Source organism: Carlito syrichta, unplaced genomic scaffold (genome assembly GCF_000164805.1).
Source record: "Carlito syrichta isolate Samal-C Ts95f unplaced genomic scaffold, Tarsius_syrichta-2.0.1 Scaffold307015, whole genome shotgun sequence".
NCBI classification, from domain to species: Eukaryota; Metazoa; Chordata; class Mammalia; order Primates; family Tarsiidae; genus Carlito; species Carlito syrichta.
In genome coordinates, this window is record NW_007251111.1 from 539,642 (window position 1) to 552,458 (window position 12,817).

Below are 12,817 nucleotides of genomic sequence, written 5' to 3' on the forward strand. Positions count from 1 at the left end.
CCGCGGGCTCAGGCAATCCACTCACCTCAGCCTCCCAAAGGTGCGGGATGACAGACTGAGTCACCGAGCCCGGCTTGTGCTCGCTTTTTATTACAATTTATGACCGATTTCATTTGGTAAACATGTAATGAGCTGCTGCTTTTTTTTTTTGAGTTTTACTTTGTCACCCAAGTTGAAGCACAGTGGCAGAATCATGGCTTTCTGTAGCCTCAACCTCCTGAGCTCAGGCGATCCTCTGCTTCAGCCTCCTGAGTAGCTGGGACTACAGGTGTGTGCTGCCACACCCAGCTAATTTTTTGAGTTTTTTGTAGAGACGGGGTCTCACTACGATGCCCAGGCTGGTCTCACACCCCTGGGCTCAAGCAGTCCTCCCACTTTGACCTCCCAAAGTGCTGGGATTACAGGCATGAGCCACCACGCCCAGCCTGTACTTTGTAATTCTGGGAGAGGCTGCTGAGGCCTGCTGCCGGTTATGAGGCTTCTTGGCATTTGCTTCTCGTTTGCTCATCTACTATCAGCAATGTAGGGGGATATTTCAATCATCAAGGACTTTGGATAGGTCAGGTAGCACCAGGGGCCACAGACACATAGACAGACCCAACTGAATGGACCAAACATCTGACTCCCCAGAGACAGAGGTCAGGCTCAAAGCTGCCCTTGACCTAGACTGTCTGAAGATCAGGAAGGTCACCGGCTTTGCTGTGGGACAGAGCCCACGGGTTTTTGTTGTTGTTGTTGTTTTGAGTTGGAGTCTCACTCTGTCACCCAGGCTGCAATGCAGAGTTATGCTCACATGAGACCATTGCAGCCTTGACCTGCTGGGTTCAGGTGATCTTTCTGCTTCAGCCTTCCGAGTAGCTGGAACTACAGGCGTGCACCACCACACTCGGCTAATTTTTTGCTCGAGGTCTCGCCATGTTGCCCAGACTGCTCTCAAAGCCCTGGACTCAGGCAATCCTCTCATCTCTGCCTCCCAAAGTACTGGGATTACAGGCATGAACCACTGCACCCAGCTGCCTTGGACAAGTTTGCTACCCTCTCTGGACCATAGCTTTCTCCTTTGTAAAGTGAAGATCATCATACCCAACCCAGAGGGTTGTTATGAGAATAAACGAGAAAAGGTCTGTAACATGCCTGCTGCAGGGTCTAGGACACAGGAGGAGCTCAAAGACATTTGTCCCTCCTCCCCTCCCCTCTTGGCTCTGTCTTCCTGCATTTCATTTGCCAGGTCCCTGTGGTTTTCCTAAAACATTCCTGTCTGCAACCCATCCACCACTGAAAACCCTCAAGGAGGGATAAAATGTATAATGAGGAATTTCTGCGGACATAAAAGTTGTATCATTTTTGTGTGCTCGTGTGTAACTATCAATCAATTTCACAGAGAAGCCGACTTGCACAGCTCAGCTGACACCACCAGCTTTCTTCTGCTTCTACAGATTCAATATACTTTATTAAGAGCAGGACAATGGGCCTGATCTTCTCCTTGGATGCGAAAGACAAATTAGCCAAAAGGAAATTCTGCTGAGACTGTATTTAGTACTTTAGATCCCGAGCCCGAGACGGAGCCTCTGCGTGACCTTGAGAAGCTGTGTGGACACTCGCCGCTAGATCCCAGCCCGATGTGACCGCGGCTGGCTCAGCAGCTCGGGCGGCTCAAGGCCAGTCCAGGGCCTGGTCAGTAGAGCGGCACATGCAAAATTAGAGTGACCCTGAGCCTTGATACAGGACGCCACGCTGCCTTCCTGAGCTGTGCTTGCTGCCTGGGGACTCATGGCCACAGCTGGTTGTGAGGACTGTCCCCCACACTGGCCAAGTTCAAGGCAACAAAATGTGCTGGGGGCAGTGTTAGAGGTCAGGGGTGAAAGAGAGCTATGGCATGGTCTCTATCCTCCCGAATCTTCAAACACAGGCGACATCAGGGATTCTTCAGAATAATGCTTTTTTTTTTTTTTTTTTTAGAGTTGGAGTCTCACTCTGTCGCCCAGACTGGAGTGCAGTAGCTGCTCCCGGCCACCGCGGCCTCAGCCTTCCGAGTAGCCCGAACTACAGGCGCGCGCTACCGTGCCTGGCTGATTTTTTGATTTATTGTAAAATGAGGTCTCACCAAGTTGCGCAGGTGGGTCTCGAACCCGCGGGCTCAGGCAATCCACTCACCTCAGCCTCCCTAGGCGCGGGATTATAGGCTGAGCCACCGAGTCCGGCTCAGAATAATGTTTTTAAATGTGTAAAATGAAATAAGATAACAAAGGAAACCAATTTGATGGGAGCATATGAGATCTCGGGCACCCACAGAGGGAGGTTTTATTGCTAGTGCAGAGGTATGAGCAGAGCATAATGGTGGGAAGAGGACCTTAAAACTGTGGAGGAGGCGATAAGGACTTCTATGCACAGAGACCGGGGAAAGGCATTCCATGCACTGGGAACAGCATACGCAAGGACTGGGAAACAAGAACATGCAGGTTTTTTTGGGGTTTTTTGAGTTGGAGTCTTACTTTGTCGCCCAGGCTGGAGTGCCACGGCATGCTCATGGCCACTGCAGCCTTGGCCTGCTGGGCTCAGGTGCTCCTTCTACCTCAGCCATCCAAGTAGCTGGAACTACAAGCATGCGCCACCGTGCCCGGCTAATTTTTTGATTTATTGTAGAGACCACCAAGTTGCCCAGGCTGGTCTCGAACCCCTCAGCTCAGGCAATCCTTTCACCTTGGCCTCTCAAAGTGCCGGGATTGCAGGCTTGAGCCACCACACCCAGTCATGCAGATGTTTGAGGGGAACAGAATAATCTAGTGAGGCTGGGGTTTGGCAGAAAGCACTAAGCATTTGTAACTCGGTCCTCTCTCTGCCTCTCTCCCTCTCTTTGTTTTTTGAGTCAGGGTCTCACTGTCACCTAGACTGGATTATGCAATGGCAAAATCACAGCTCACCATATCCTTGAACTCCTGGGCTTCAGCAATCCCCCCTCCTCAGCCTCCAAGTAGGTGGGACTACAGGCTAGCACCGCCATACCCAGCTAATTTTTTTTATTTTTTGTAGACACAAGATCTTGCTGTGTTGCCCAGGCTGGTCTCAAAGTCCTGAGCTCAACAATCCTCCCGCCTCAGCCTCCCGGAGTGCTGGAATTACAGGCGTGAGCCACTGCACCTGATCACCTTGTCTCTTAGGGTCCTAGCAGGTCAGAGGTGTGGATGGAGTTTACACCGAATTGCCCAACCTTCTCTCAGTCAGGCCGCTGGCAAAGGGAAAGGAAGCCCTTAGTGTCCATCCACTGAGCAGTGACCCACTAAGGAGGAGTCACAGAAGTGGGGGGCGTAATGGAGGCAGAAGGAGTCCGGGGAAGAAGATGCCCACAGAGGCTCCATCTTCCTTCAGGAGGTCGGCCTTGCCCGGAGTTGGACGCACTGCAAAGTCGCCCCGCGTCGCCGCTGACAACTCCTGACACTCGTTCACCTGCCAGCCGCTCTGCTACTCTGTTGGAACAAGTTTCTGGCAGGATTGTCATTAGGGAGATATTTAATTCAACACTGGTTCCATGAGCATGCCAGCCCTGTGTTATTTTAGGTTCTGGGGCAGACCCGGCTCCATCTCCCAGATTAAGTTTATGCCTACCTAGGGGCCATCTTTGAACCCAGGTGAGCCCCGAGTGACCCCAGCTTAGGGAGCTGGCTGGGGAAAATGTGTCTCAGAGATGTGAGACCTCCCGCACACCGGTGTGGTTCAGACACAGTGACCTAGCCAGCAAGAGAGGGTGATTTTGTTGTTGTTTTGAGTTAAGGTCTCACTCTGTCACCCAGACTGGAGCACAGTGGCACAGTCACAGCTCTCTGCAGCCTTGACCTCCTGGGCTCAGGGGATCCTTCCGCTTCGGCCTCCAGAGTAACTGGGACTACAGATGTGCACCACCATGCCCGGGTTATTTGTTTATCTATTTATTTATTTATTTGAGTCGGAATCTCACTGTCACCCAGGCTAGAGTGCAGTGGCACACTCACGGCCACTGCAGCCTCAACCCCCTGGGCTCAGGCCATCTTCCTGCTTCAGCCTTCTGAGTAGCTGGAACCACAGGCTCATGCCACCACGCCCGGCTAATTTTTCGATTTATTGTAGAGATGAGGTCTTGCCAAGTTGTCCAGGCTGGTCTCGAATCCCGGTCTCAGGCAATCCTCTCGCCTCAGCCTCCCAAAGTGCTAGGGTTACAGATGTGAGCCACTACACCTGGTTTATGCCTGGCTAATTAAAATTTTTTTGTGTGTAGAGACGAGGTCTCACAACGTTGCCCGGGCTGGTCTTGAACTCCTGGGCTCCAGCGATTCTCCCACCTCGGCCTTCCAAAGTGCTCAGGTTACAGGCGTGATATTGAAATCTGTCATTAAGCAGCCTCTGAGACCAGGCTGAGGGGTTGCCATCAACAGGGCAAACAGCAGCAACGACCGCAGTTGCTCACGTTTGTGAAGCACCCACCAGGTGCTGGGCTAAGCCCTCTTCACGAACTCGATTCGAAGTGCTCCCCACGGTGCTCTAAGCAGGAGAGGGGACAGTGCAGTTACCTCACAGCCGCTGAGAGGAAGCCCCTGCTATCTGTAGATCTTTTGCAGAGTCACTAAAAGACTTCCAGGGCCACCACGAGAACTTGTGCTGTATAAATTCTCTCATACCTGGGTGCGGTGGCTCACACCTGTAATCCTGGCACTTTGGGAGGTCGAGGCGGGAGGATTGCTTGAGCCCAGGCGTTCGAGACCAGCCTGGGCAACATAACAAGGTCTCGTCACTACAAAAATTAAAAAAAATTAGCCGGGCGTGGTGGTGCCAGCTACTTGGGAGGCTGAGGCGGGAGGGTCATCCGAGCCCAGAAGGTCGAGACTGTGGTGAACTGTGATGGCGTCACTGCACTCCAGCCTGGGTGACCGAGTGAGACCCCGACTTTAAAAATAAAGCTTTCGTGCAAACATATCTATGTTGGAGAAAGCTCTTAGGTGTGAGGGAAAGGTCAGGCATGGGTGCTTGGAGCAGGTGGGTGTGATTGCCAGAAGATCACTGAATCACTGAAACTGTTCTCTCACCTATAAAATGAGTGTGATAATTCTGACTTCACCTGTTGGCTTTAAGGATGAAACTAGATGACGTCAATAACGCAGTCCAGTACAGCACTTGACAAACCCTGGGTGTTCAGTAAATATACGTTTTTCTCCCTTCTCGTTCTGAAGAATTTTTAGAGGCCGTGTAGGTTTTTTGAAGCTTTATGTAAATTTATGTGAAGCGACATTCAATAAAATCACTCATCTGTATGATCCCTTTAATCCTACCTGAAGCTCCAGTAAAATTGAAATTTAAATTATACATTTTATTTAATGGCACATCTTAGATGTCAGGGGGGAAGAAAGGACAGAGAGAAAAAGAAAACCTGTATTAGGGGAAAAAAGGCCTTGGTAATAAAAATAACTATTTGAGGGGGTGAGAGAGCTTTTGTTAAATGGACTCTTATCTTTAAGGGAAGAAAAAAGGCCAGATTTTAATCTAAAGATTTAAATTCCTACCAGGTTTTGAAAAAACAGAGGGTCTCCATGTGAGGTTGTCATTCCATATTAAAATTCTTTTTTGTCAGGCTGGGTGTGGTGGCTCATGCCTGTAATCCCAGCATTTTGGGAGACTGAGGCGGGAGGATTGCTTGAACCCAGGAGTTCGAGACCAGCCTGGGCAACATAGCGAGACCTCGTCTCTAAAAAAAATTAAAAATTAAAAAAAAATTATTTTTGTCTTATTATTTTTCCCCTGCTATGTCTTGTAGGTCTTTTTTTTAAGGTCTTACCTTCCTACATGAATATGCTGAAGGATATGTATAATGATAAATATTACAAAGCAGAATCATTGGATGAGTCTGGAAAAATTATTTTGGGCTTTAGATCTAAGTACTAAAAAAAAAAAAAAAAAGATGCCTGTCTTTTTTTTTTTTTGTAAGTGTTTTTTTAAAAGATTGTCAATGGATTTAGTGCATTAAAAATACTGTAAAAATCAAAATGATAGAAAATTATAAAGAAGAAAATAAAAATTGTCCCAAATCCTTCTTCCTAATGCTAGCCAAAACTTAGAAATTCGTAATAGTTTTTTGTGTATTGAGGCTATTAGTCATATGTATATACACATATACATAGATTTTTATCCACGTATTACTTTTCAAGGTTACGTTGAATTATGGTAGCAACGTATGACAGTCAACCATGCTCCTCCCATTTCTTTGACTGTCCTGCCTGTCACATGGTGACGCTGGCATTCATTTGATGAATGCCATATTTTGAGTGAATGTCATACTTAGAATGTGTATATATTTTTTTTGGCACCATATATATATCAGGTCATCCTTATGACCCAGCCTCCTGAGTAACTGGGACTACAGATACATGCTACCACACCTGACTGATTTTTTTTCTTTTGTTTTTAAAGACAAGGTCTTGCTGTGTTGCGTAGGTTGGTCTTGACCTCCTGGACTCAAGAAATCCTCCCATCTCTGCCTACTAGAGTGCTAGGATTACAGGTACGCACCACCATGCCCAGCCCAAACTTTTAAATAGTACATTTCTTTTTGGCAAGAAGATTTCATTTTTATATTGCAAAACCTACCAATATTTTTTATCTGGCATTTTTATGTTATAAAGGTCTTTCTATTCCAACATTATAAAAATTTTCACTTATTGTTCTACTCCTTTTATAGTTTAATTTTTACATAAACTTCTGATGATATTTCTGGATTTTCTTTTGATATAAAAATGTCAGGTTTGGGTTCAGGCTTATTTTTTCCAAATGGCTAACCAGTGTTTCTCACCACCATTTCTCGAATAATCCATCTTTTCTTTATTATTTTATTATTATTATTATTATTATTATTTGAGTTGGAGTCTCACTGTTGCCCAGGCTGGAGTGCAGTGGCACACTCATGACCACTGCAGCCTAGACCTGCTGGGCTCAGGTGATCTTTCCATCTCAGCTTTCCAAGTAGCTAGAACCACAGGCGCATGTCACCACGCCCAGCTAATTTTTTGATTTATTGTAGAGATGAGGTTTCACCATGTTGCCCAGGCCGGTCTCAAACCCCTGGACTCCAGCAATCCTTTCACCTCAGTGTCCCAAAGTGCTATGATTACAGGCATGAGCTACCATGCCCAACTGAATAATCCATCTTTTCTCTATTGATTTAAAATGTTACTTTCATAAATAACTTAATTCTTGTATATACTTGGCACTATACGTGAGTGTTATAGTCTCTCCCCTGATCTGTCCATCTAAAATTTCATTACTTTAGTGACTGAAACTTTTAAAGATGTTTTAATATTATAGTAAATCAGTTTTACATACTATTTTTGGGAAAAAAGAAGCAAGATCTTCTATGAACAAAGCATTTTGTAAAGCAACATTTAAAAAGCAAATGTTCATAGGAAGAGAGGGAGGGAGAAAAAAGAAGGGAAAAGGGAGAGAAGGAAAAGGGTAGGGAAGAAGAAAGAATATTTCTTTTTCTATGATTAAAGCAATGAATGTGGTCGGACACGGTGGCTCACGCCTGTAATCCCAGCACTTTGGGAGGCTGAGGCGAGAGGATTGCCTGAACCGAGGGGTTCGAGACCAGACTGGACAACTTAGTGAAACTTCATCTCTACAAAAAAAAATCAAGAAAAATTAGCCAGGCATGGTGGCACGCACCTGCACTTCCAACAACTTGGAAGACTGAGGCAAAGGATCGCCTGAGTCCAGGAGGTCGCGGCTGCAGTGGCCCTGAGCGTGCAGTTGCACTCCAGCCTGGGCGACAGAGTGAGACTCTGACTCCAAAAATAAAAATAAAAAGCCATGAATGTTGAGAGGCCAGCCTTTAGCAATTCTATATCAGAATTAATAACTGAAACTGGCTTAAAGCAAAATCAGAACAGAAGAGCAACGTCCTTCAAGTTCAAATATGCTGTGGAAGAATTGGTATCATTCCTCCCTGAAGAGAACGATCACCTCTGAAAATGAAGCAGCCAAGTCCCTGTAAGAGTGGAAAATAAATCAATAGAAAAGATGACAGTGCACAGGAGAGTCATTTGGGAGGTTTCTCCCCAGCGGTCAAATGCCCGAGACTCTCTGGACCGAGTACACTTTCTCTGCTCCTTGCCCAGCCTCGAGTGTGGGACCTGACGTGTCCTGCATGCAACTTCCTGTGAAGAGCCTCCCTGTGCTGCGAGTTCTTCTGGTGAGCCCCACCTCTAGCCCACACCACTGAGGCCGAGCTTGCCCGAGGTCCTGGAGGCTAGCCGTGTCCAGCCATGAGCCAGGGGAGTGGAAGCCAGCCAGGAGTTAAGAGGGCCCGCAGGTCTGTTAGCACAGCCAAACAGAACTGAGCTCCATATCTGAATAATTTACTCAGCAAGCAACCTCCCAAGTCGGTCCCTGCACACTGTTTTGTCTTCTCAAATAATGAAAGATAATCTTTCCTTGCGAACTCATTTACTTCTAATTCAAAAATGTCCAAACTGCACTCAGCCATTTCGGTCTGTGTGGAATGGCAAAGCTTCATGGGGGGTGTCTGGGTGTAAGTGAAGCCTCTGATTGGGAATGGGTCTTGATTCCCTGGCAGGTATGAAGAGGAAGATGGGAGGCTGGGCGTGGTGGTTCATGGCTGTCGTCCCAGCACTTCGGGAGGCTGAGGTGGGAAGGTGGCTTGTGCCCAGGAGTTTGAGATCAGTCTGAACAACATAGGGAGACCTCATCTCTACCGAAAAAAATCCCCAAATTAGCCAGGCGTGGTGGCATGCACCTGTAATTCCAGCTACTTAGGAGGCTGAGGCAGAAGGATCGCCTGAGCCCAGGAGGTTGAGGCTGGGGTGAGTCATGAACATGCCACCGAACTCCGGTCTGGGCAACAGCATGAGACTCCAACTAGAACCAGAGAGAGAGAGAGAAGAATGTGCTTTGATGGAAAGAGATTTGATTTGGATTCAAAAGACCTTGTCTAGGTCCTCACGGACATAACACTCTAATGGGAAAGACAGCCAGACACAGTGGCTCACACCTGTAATCCTACCACTTTGGGAGGCTGACGTGAGAGGATTGCCTGAGCCAAGAAGTCTGAGACCAGCCTGGGCAGCTTGGCAAGATCTCGTCTCTATAATAATTCAAAAAAATTGGCCTGTAGTTCCAGTTATTTGGAAGCCCGAGGCAGGAGGATTGCCTGAGGCCAGCAAGTTGAGGCTGCGGTGGTGGTCGTGAGCATGCCACTGCACTCCAGCCTAAGCGACAGAGTGAGACTCTGACTCAAAAGTAAAAAATAATAATAAAAAAAGGAAAGGCAGATGTTAAATGAGTAACCAGAGGTGAAATGGGAGAGTGTTTACTATGGGAAGTGTCAGGTGCTATAACGTGTAGGGTTTTATATACATCAAAAGTGTGGAGCCACTGTGCCCAGTTGCCTACCCCCTACCTTCATTGCCAGTATACTGTTTTTGAAAATATGATACTTGCTGGGTGTGGTGGCTCACGCATGTAATCCCAGCACTTTAGGAGGCAGAGGAGAGAGAATTGCCTGAGCCCAGGGCTTTGGAGAACAGCCTGAGCAACATCGAAAGATCTCGTTTCTACAGTAAGTCAAAAAATTAGCTGGATGTGGTGGCACATGCCTGTGGTTCCAGCTACTTGGAAGGATCACCTGAGTCCAGCAAGTCGAGGCTGCAGCAGCGGTGAGTGTGCCACTGCACTCCAGCCCGGGTGACGACAGTGAGACTCTGGCTCAAAAAATAAAAATAAAAACATGATACTATTTAATTTTGGACCTGGACCTTCACCCTGTAATTTATTTCTTGCCGTGGTGACTTGAGGAAGGTCAAGATGAAGCATTTCAGCAGAAACCACAAGTGGGAAGCCGTGGGTTTAAGATCTGCTCGTCCACAACAGCAAACCGTGGAGAATTCCCTTGGGTGGCAAGGGCAGCCCCGAGGATTGAAAGAAGTGTCCTCTGAAACCCTCGTGGCATCTTTCCACACTCCTGAACCAGGACTGGAGAGGCCCGAGACAACAGGAACACCAAGGAGTTCAATATAACCCGTCGAGGGGATGGCGCTTATGACACAGGCAGCGACCACCAGTGACACGGCCATCTTCCACAGAGAACTGGCATGGCCCGGAGAGACTGATCGAAGCCTCTTTCCCATCCGGGAAACGTGTTTTCTTCATGGTGGCACCGTTCTGCAAGATCACGTTGCGCAGTACTGGCCTCCCTGTCCCCTCTGCCCCCAGGCCACGCACCCTGCCCGCAGTCCACGGGTGTCCAAGGCGTGGCGGAGTCCGCCAGCCTCAGCTCTTTGTCTTGAAATGCGTAAGCCAGGGCTTTCCCCTCCTTCGCTTTCTTTTTCTGGCTCTGAATCGGTCTGTGCGTACACAGCAGATGGCTTTCTGACGAGGACCAAATTCATCCAGTCTTTGGGGAAAAAAAACTACAGCAAGAAGGACTGTTATTCCAATCTGATAAGGCTTTCTATTTTCAGCTAGAAAAAAACGATTGTCTGTAAGTTGAAAAGAGGGGGGAAAAAGGGAAGGTGAAAGGAACAAAAGCAGTCAATACTTTACATGGGAGATGGGGTCTGGGGGTTTTCAATCATGCAGATCTTATCTTCAGATGCTGTTCTCATCTGCGGCTCAGGAGCCAGCAGGAAGATAATTCCCAGCAGTGAAATACACACCTGAGGTGGGAAGGACACACCCCAGCTTCAGGACAGTGGCTACCTCCAAGGACCACTGTTGGAAGGGATCAGAAATGGGAAGGGTTAAAAAGGGGGTTTCCATCCGCTGTTTCTTTTTTTTTCTTTTCTCGGAGTCAGAGTCTCACTCTGTTGCCCAGGCTGGAGTGCAGTGGCACGCTCAGACCACTGCAGCCTCCACCTGCTGGGCTTAGGCGATCCTTCTGCCGTAGCCTTCCAAGTAGCCGGAACTATAGGTAGGTGTCCTCATGCCAGCTTATATTTCTTGATTTATTGTAGAGACGAGGTCTCAGCAAGTTGTCCTAGGCGGGTCTCGAACCCATGGGTTCAGGCAATCCTCCCACCTCGGCCTCCCAAAGTGCTGGGATTATAGGTGTGAACCACTGCGCCCAGCCTGTTTCTATATATTTTTTTTTCTTGAAAGAATTTTGGGTTGGGCATGGTGGTCCTCAACAATAATCCCACAGTTTGGAAGGCTGAGGTAGGAGAATTGTTTGAGCCCAAGAGTTCAAGACCAGCCTGGATAACATAGCAAGACCCAGCCTCTACGAAAAACAAACAAAAAAATTATTTATAAAAAAAATTAGGTGTGGTGGTGCGCTCCTGTCATCCCAGCTACTTGGGAGGCTGAGGTAGGAAGATCGCTCAAGCCCAGGAGTTCAAGGCTGTGGTGAGCTATGATCATCCCGCTGCACTCCAGCCTGGGGCACACAGCACAACTTTGTCTCAAAAAATAAATGAATAAATATTGTTTTCTTTAAAAAAAAATAAATGTGGGTAGTGGGTGCTTGCGCATTATTAGTTGTTAAGAGTAAGGACTATGGAATCAGACTACTAGGGTAGAATACCAGCTCTTCCACTTAAAAGTTGAATAACTTTAACAAGTTACCAACTCTGCACCTCAGTTTTCTCATCTTTAAAATGGAGATAATAATAGAAGGTCTCATACAGGACTGCAGTAAAGATCAAATAATTTACTTATTCATTCAACAAGTATATGTGGAGGGCCGCTATGTGCCAGGCGCTATTCTAGATGCCAGGGATACAGCAATGATCAAAGTGAACAGAAATCTATGTTCGAGGAGAGCATATATGTTCTGGGGAGAGGGTAATAAAAAGCTAAATCATGGGCCAGGTGTGGTGGCTCATGCCTGTAATCCCAGCACTTCGGGAGGCGGAGGTGAGAGAACTGCCTGCACCCAGGGGTTCGAGACCAGCCTGGGCAACATGGTGAGACTTCATCTCTATAATAAATCAAAACATTAGCCAGGCATGGTGGCACACGCCTGTGGTTCCAGCTTCTTGAAAGGCTAAGGTGGAAGAATCATCTGAGCTCAGCAGGTCGAGGCTGCAATGGCCAGAAGCGTGCCACTGCACTATAGCCTGGGCGACAAAGTGAGACTCCGGTTCAAAAAAAAAAGAAACTAAATAATGAAAAATATAGAATGTTAGATACAGATGAGCAAGAAGGAGAAAAACAGAAAGCAAAGAGATAGGAAGGGCCTAGGAGGCTGTCATTTTAAGGAGGGTAGCCAGAGAAGACATCACTGCGAAGGTGACATTGTGACACCTGATTAAAGCTGAAAGGAAATAATAATTATTGTAAAGTTCCTAAAGAGTACCCAACACTCAATAAACCTAGCTGTTATTTTTATGATCTATGTTTGAAATATATCTAATTTTTATATTAATAATAAAGTATTTTGTGTGCATATAGATCCATAGAAATAGCAGGAATAAATAGCAGAATCACTCTAGCATAGCATTTTAGAAACGTTAGTCAAGGAATACTTAGTTGTGTCAAGAATCCTTGCCACCAGATAATACTGACCTACAGGGGGACAAAAAATCAGCCAAGACAATTCAAAAGTAATTTGTATTTTAAAGACAAAGACACACACAAAAAACTTCAGTCATCTTTCTTTCAGATGGGGTCCAAAAAACTATCGAATACATAGAACTTGGACTGGACAACTCTTTAATATAAAAAGCAAAATGAAAATGGCAGAATTCTGTATGATAGCCTAGTGAAGGAAGAGGAAAAGAAGGGAAGAGAAACTAATAGGAGAAAAAAATGAAAAGGAAAATGAAAGAGAGAGAACGAACAA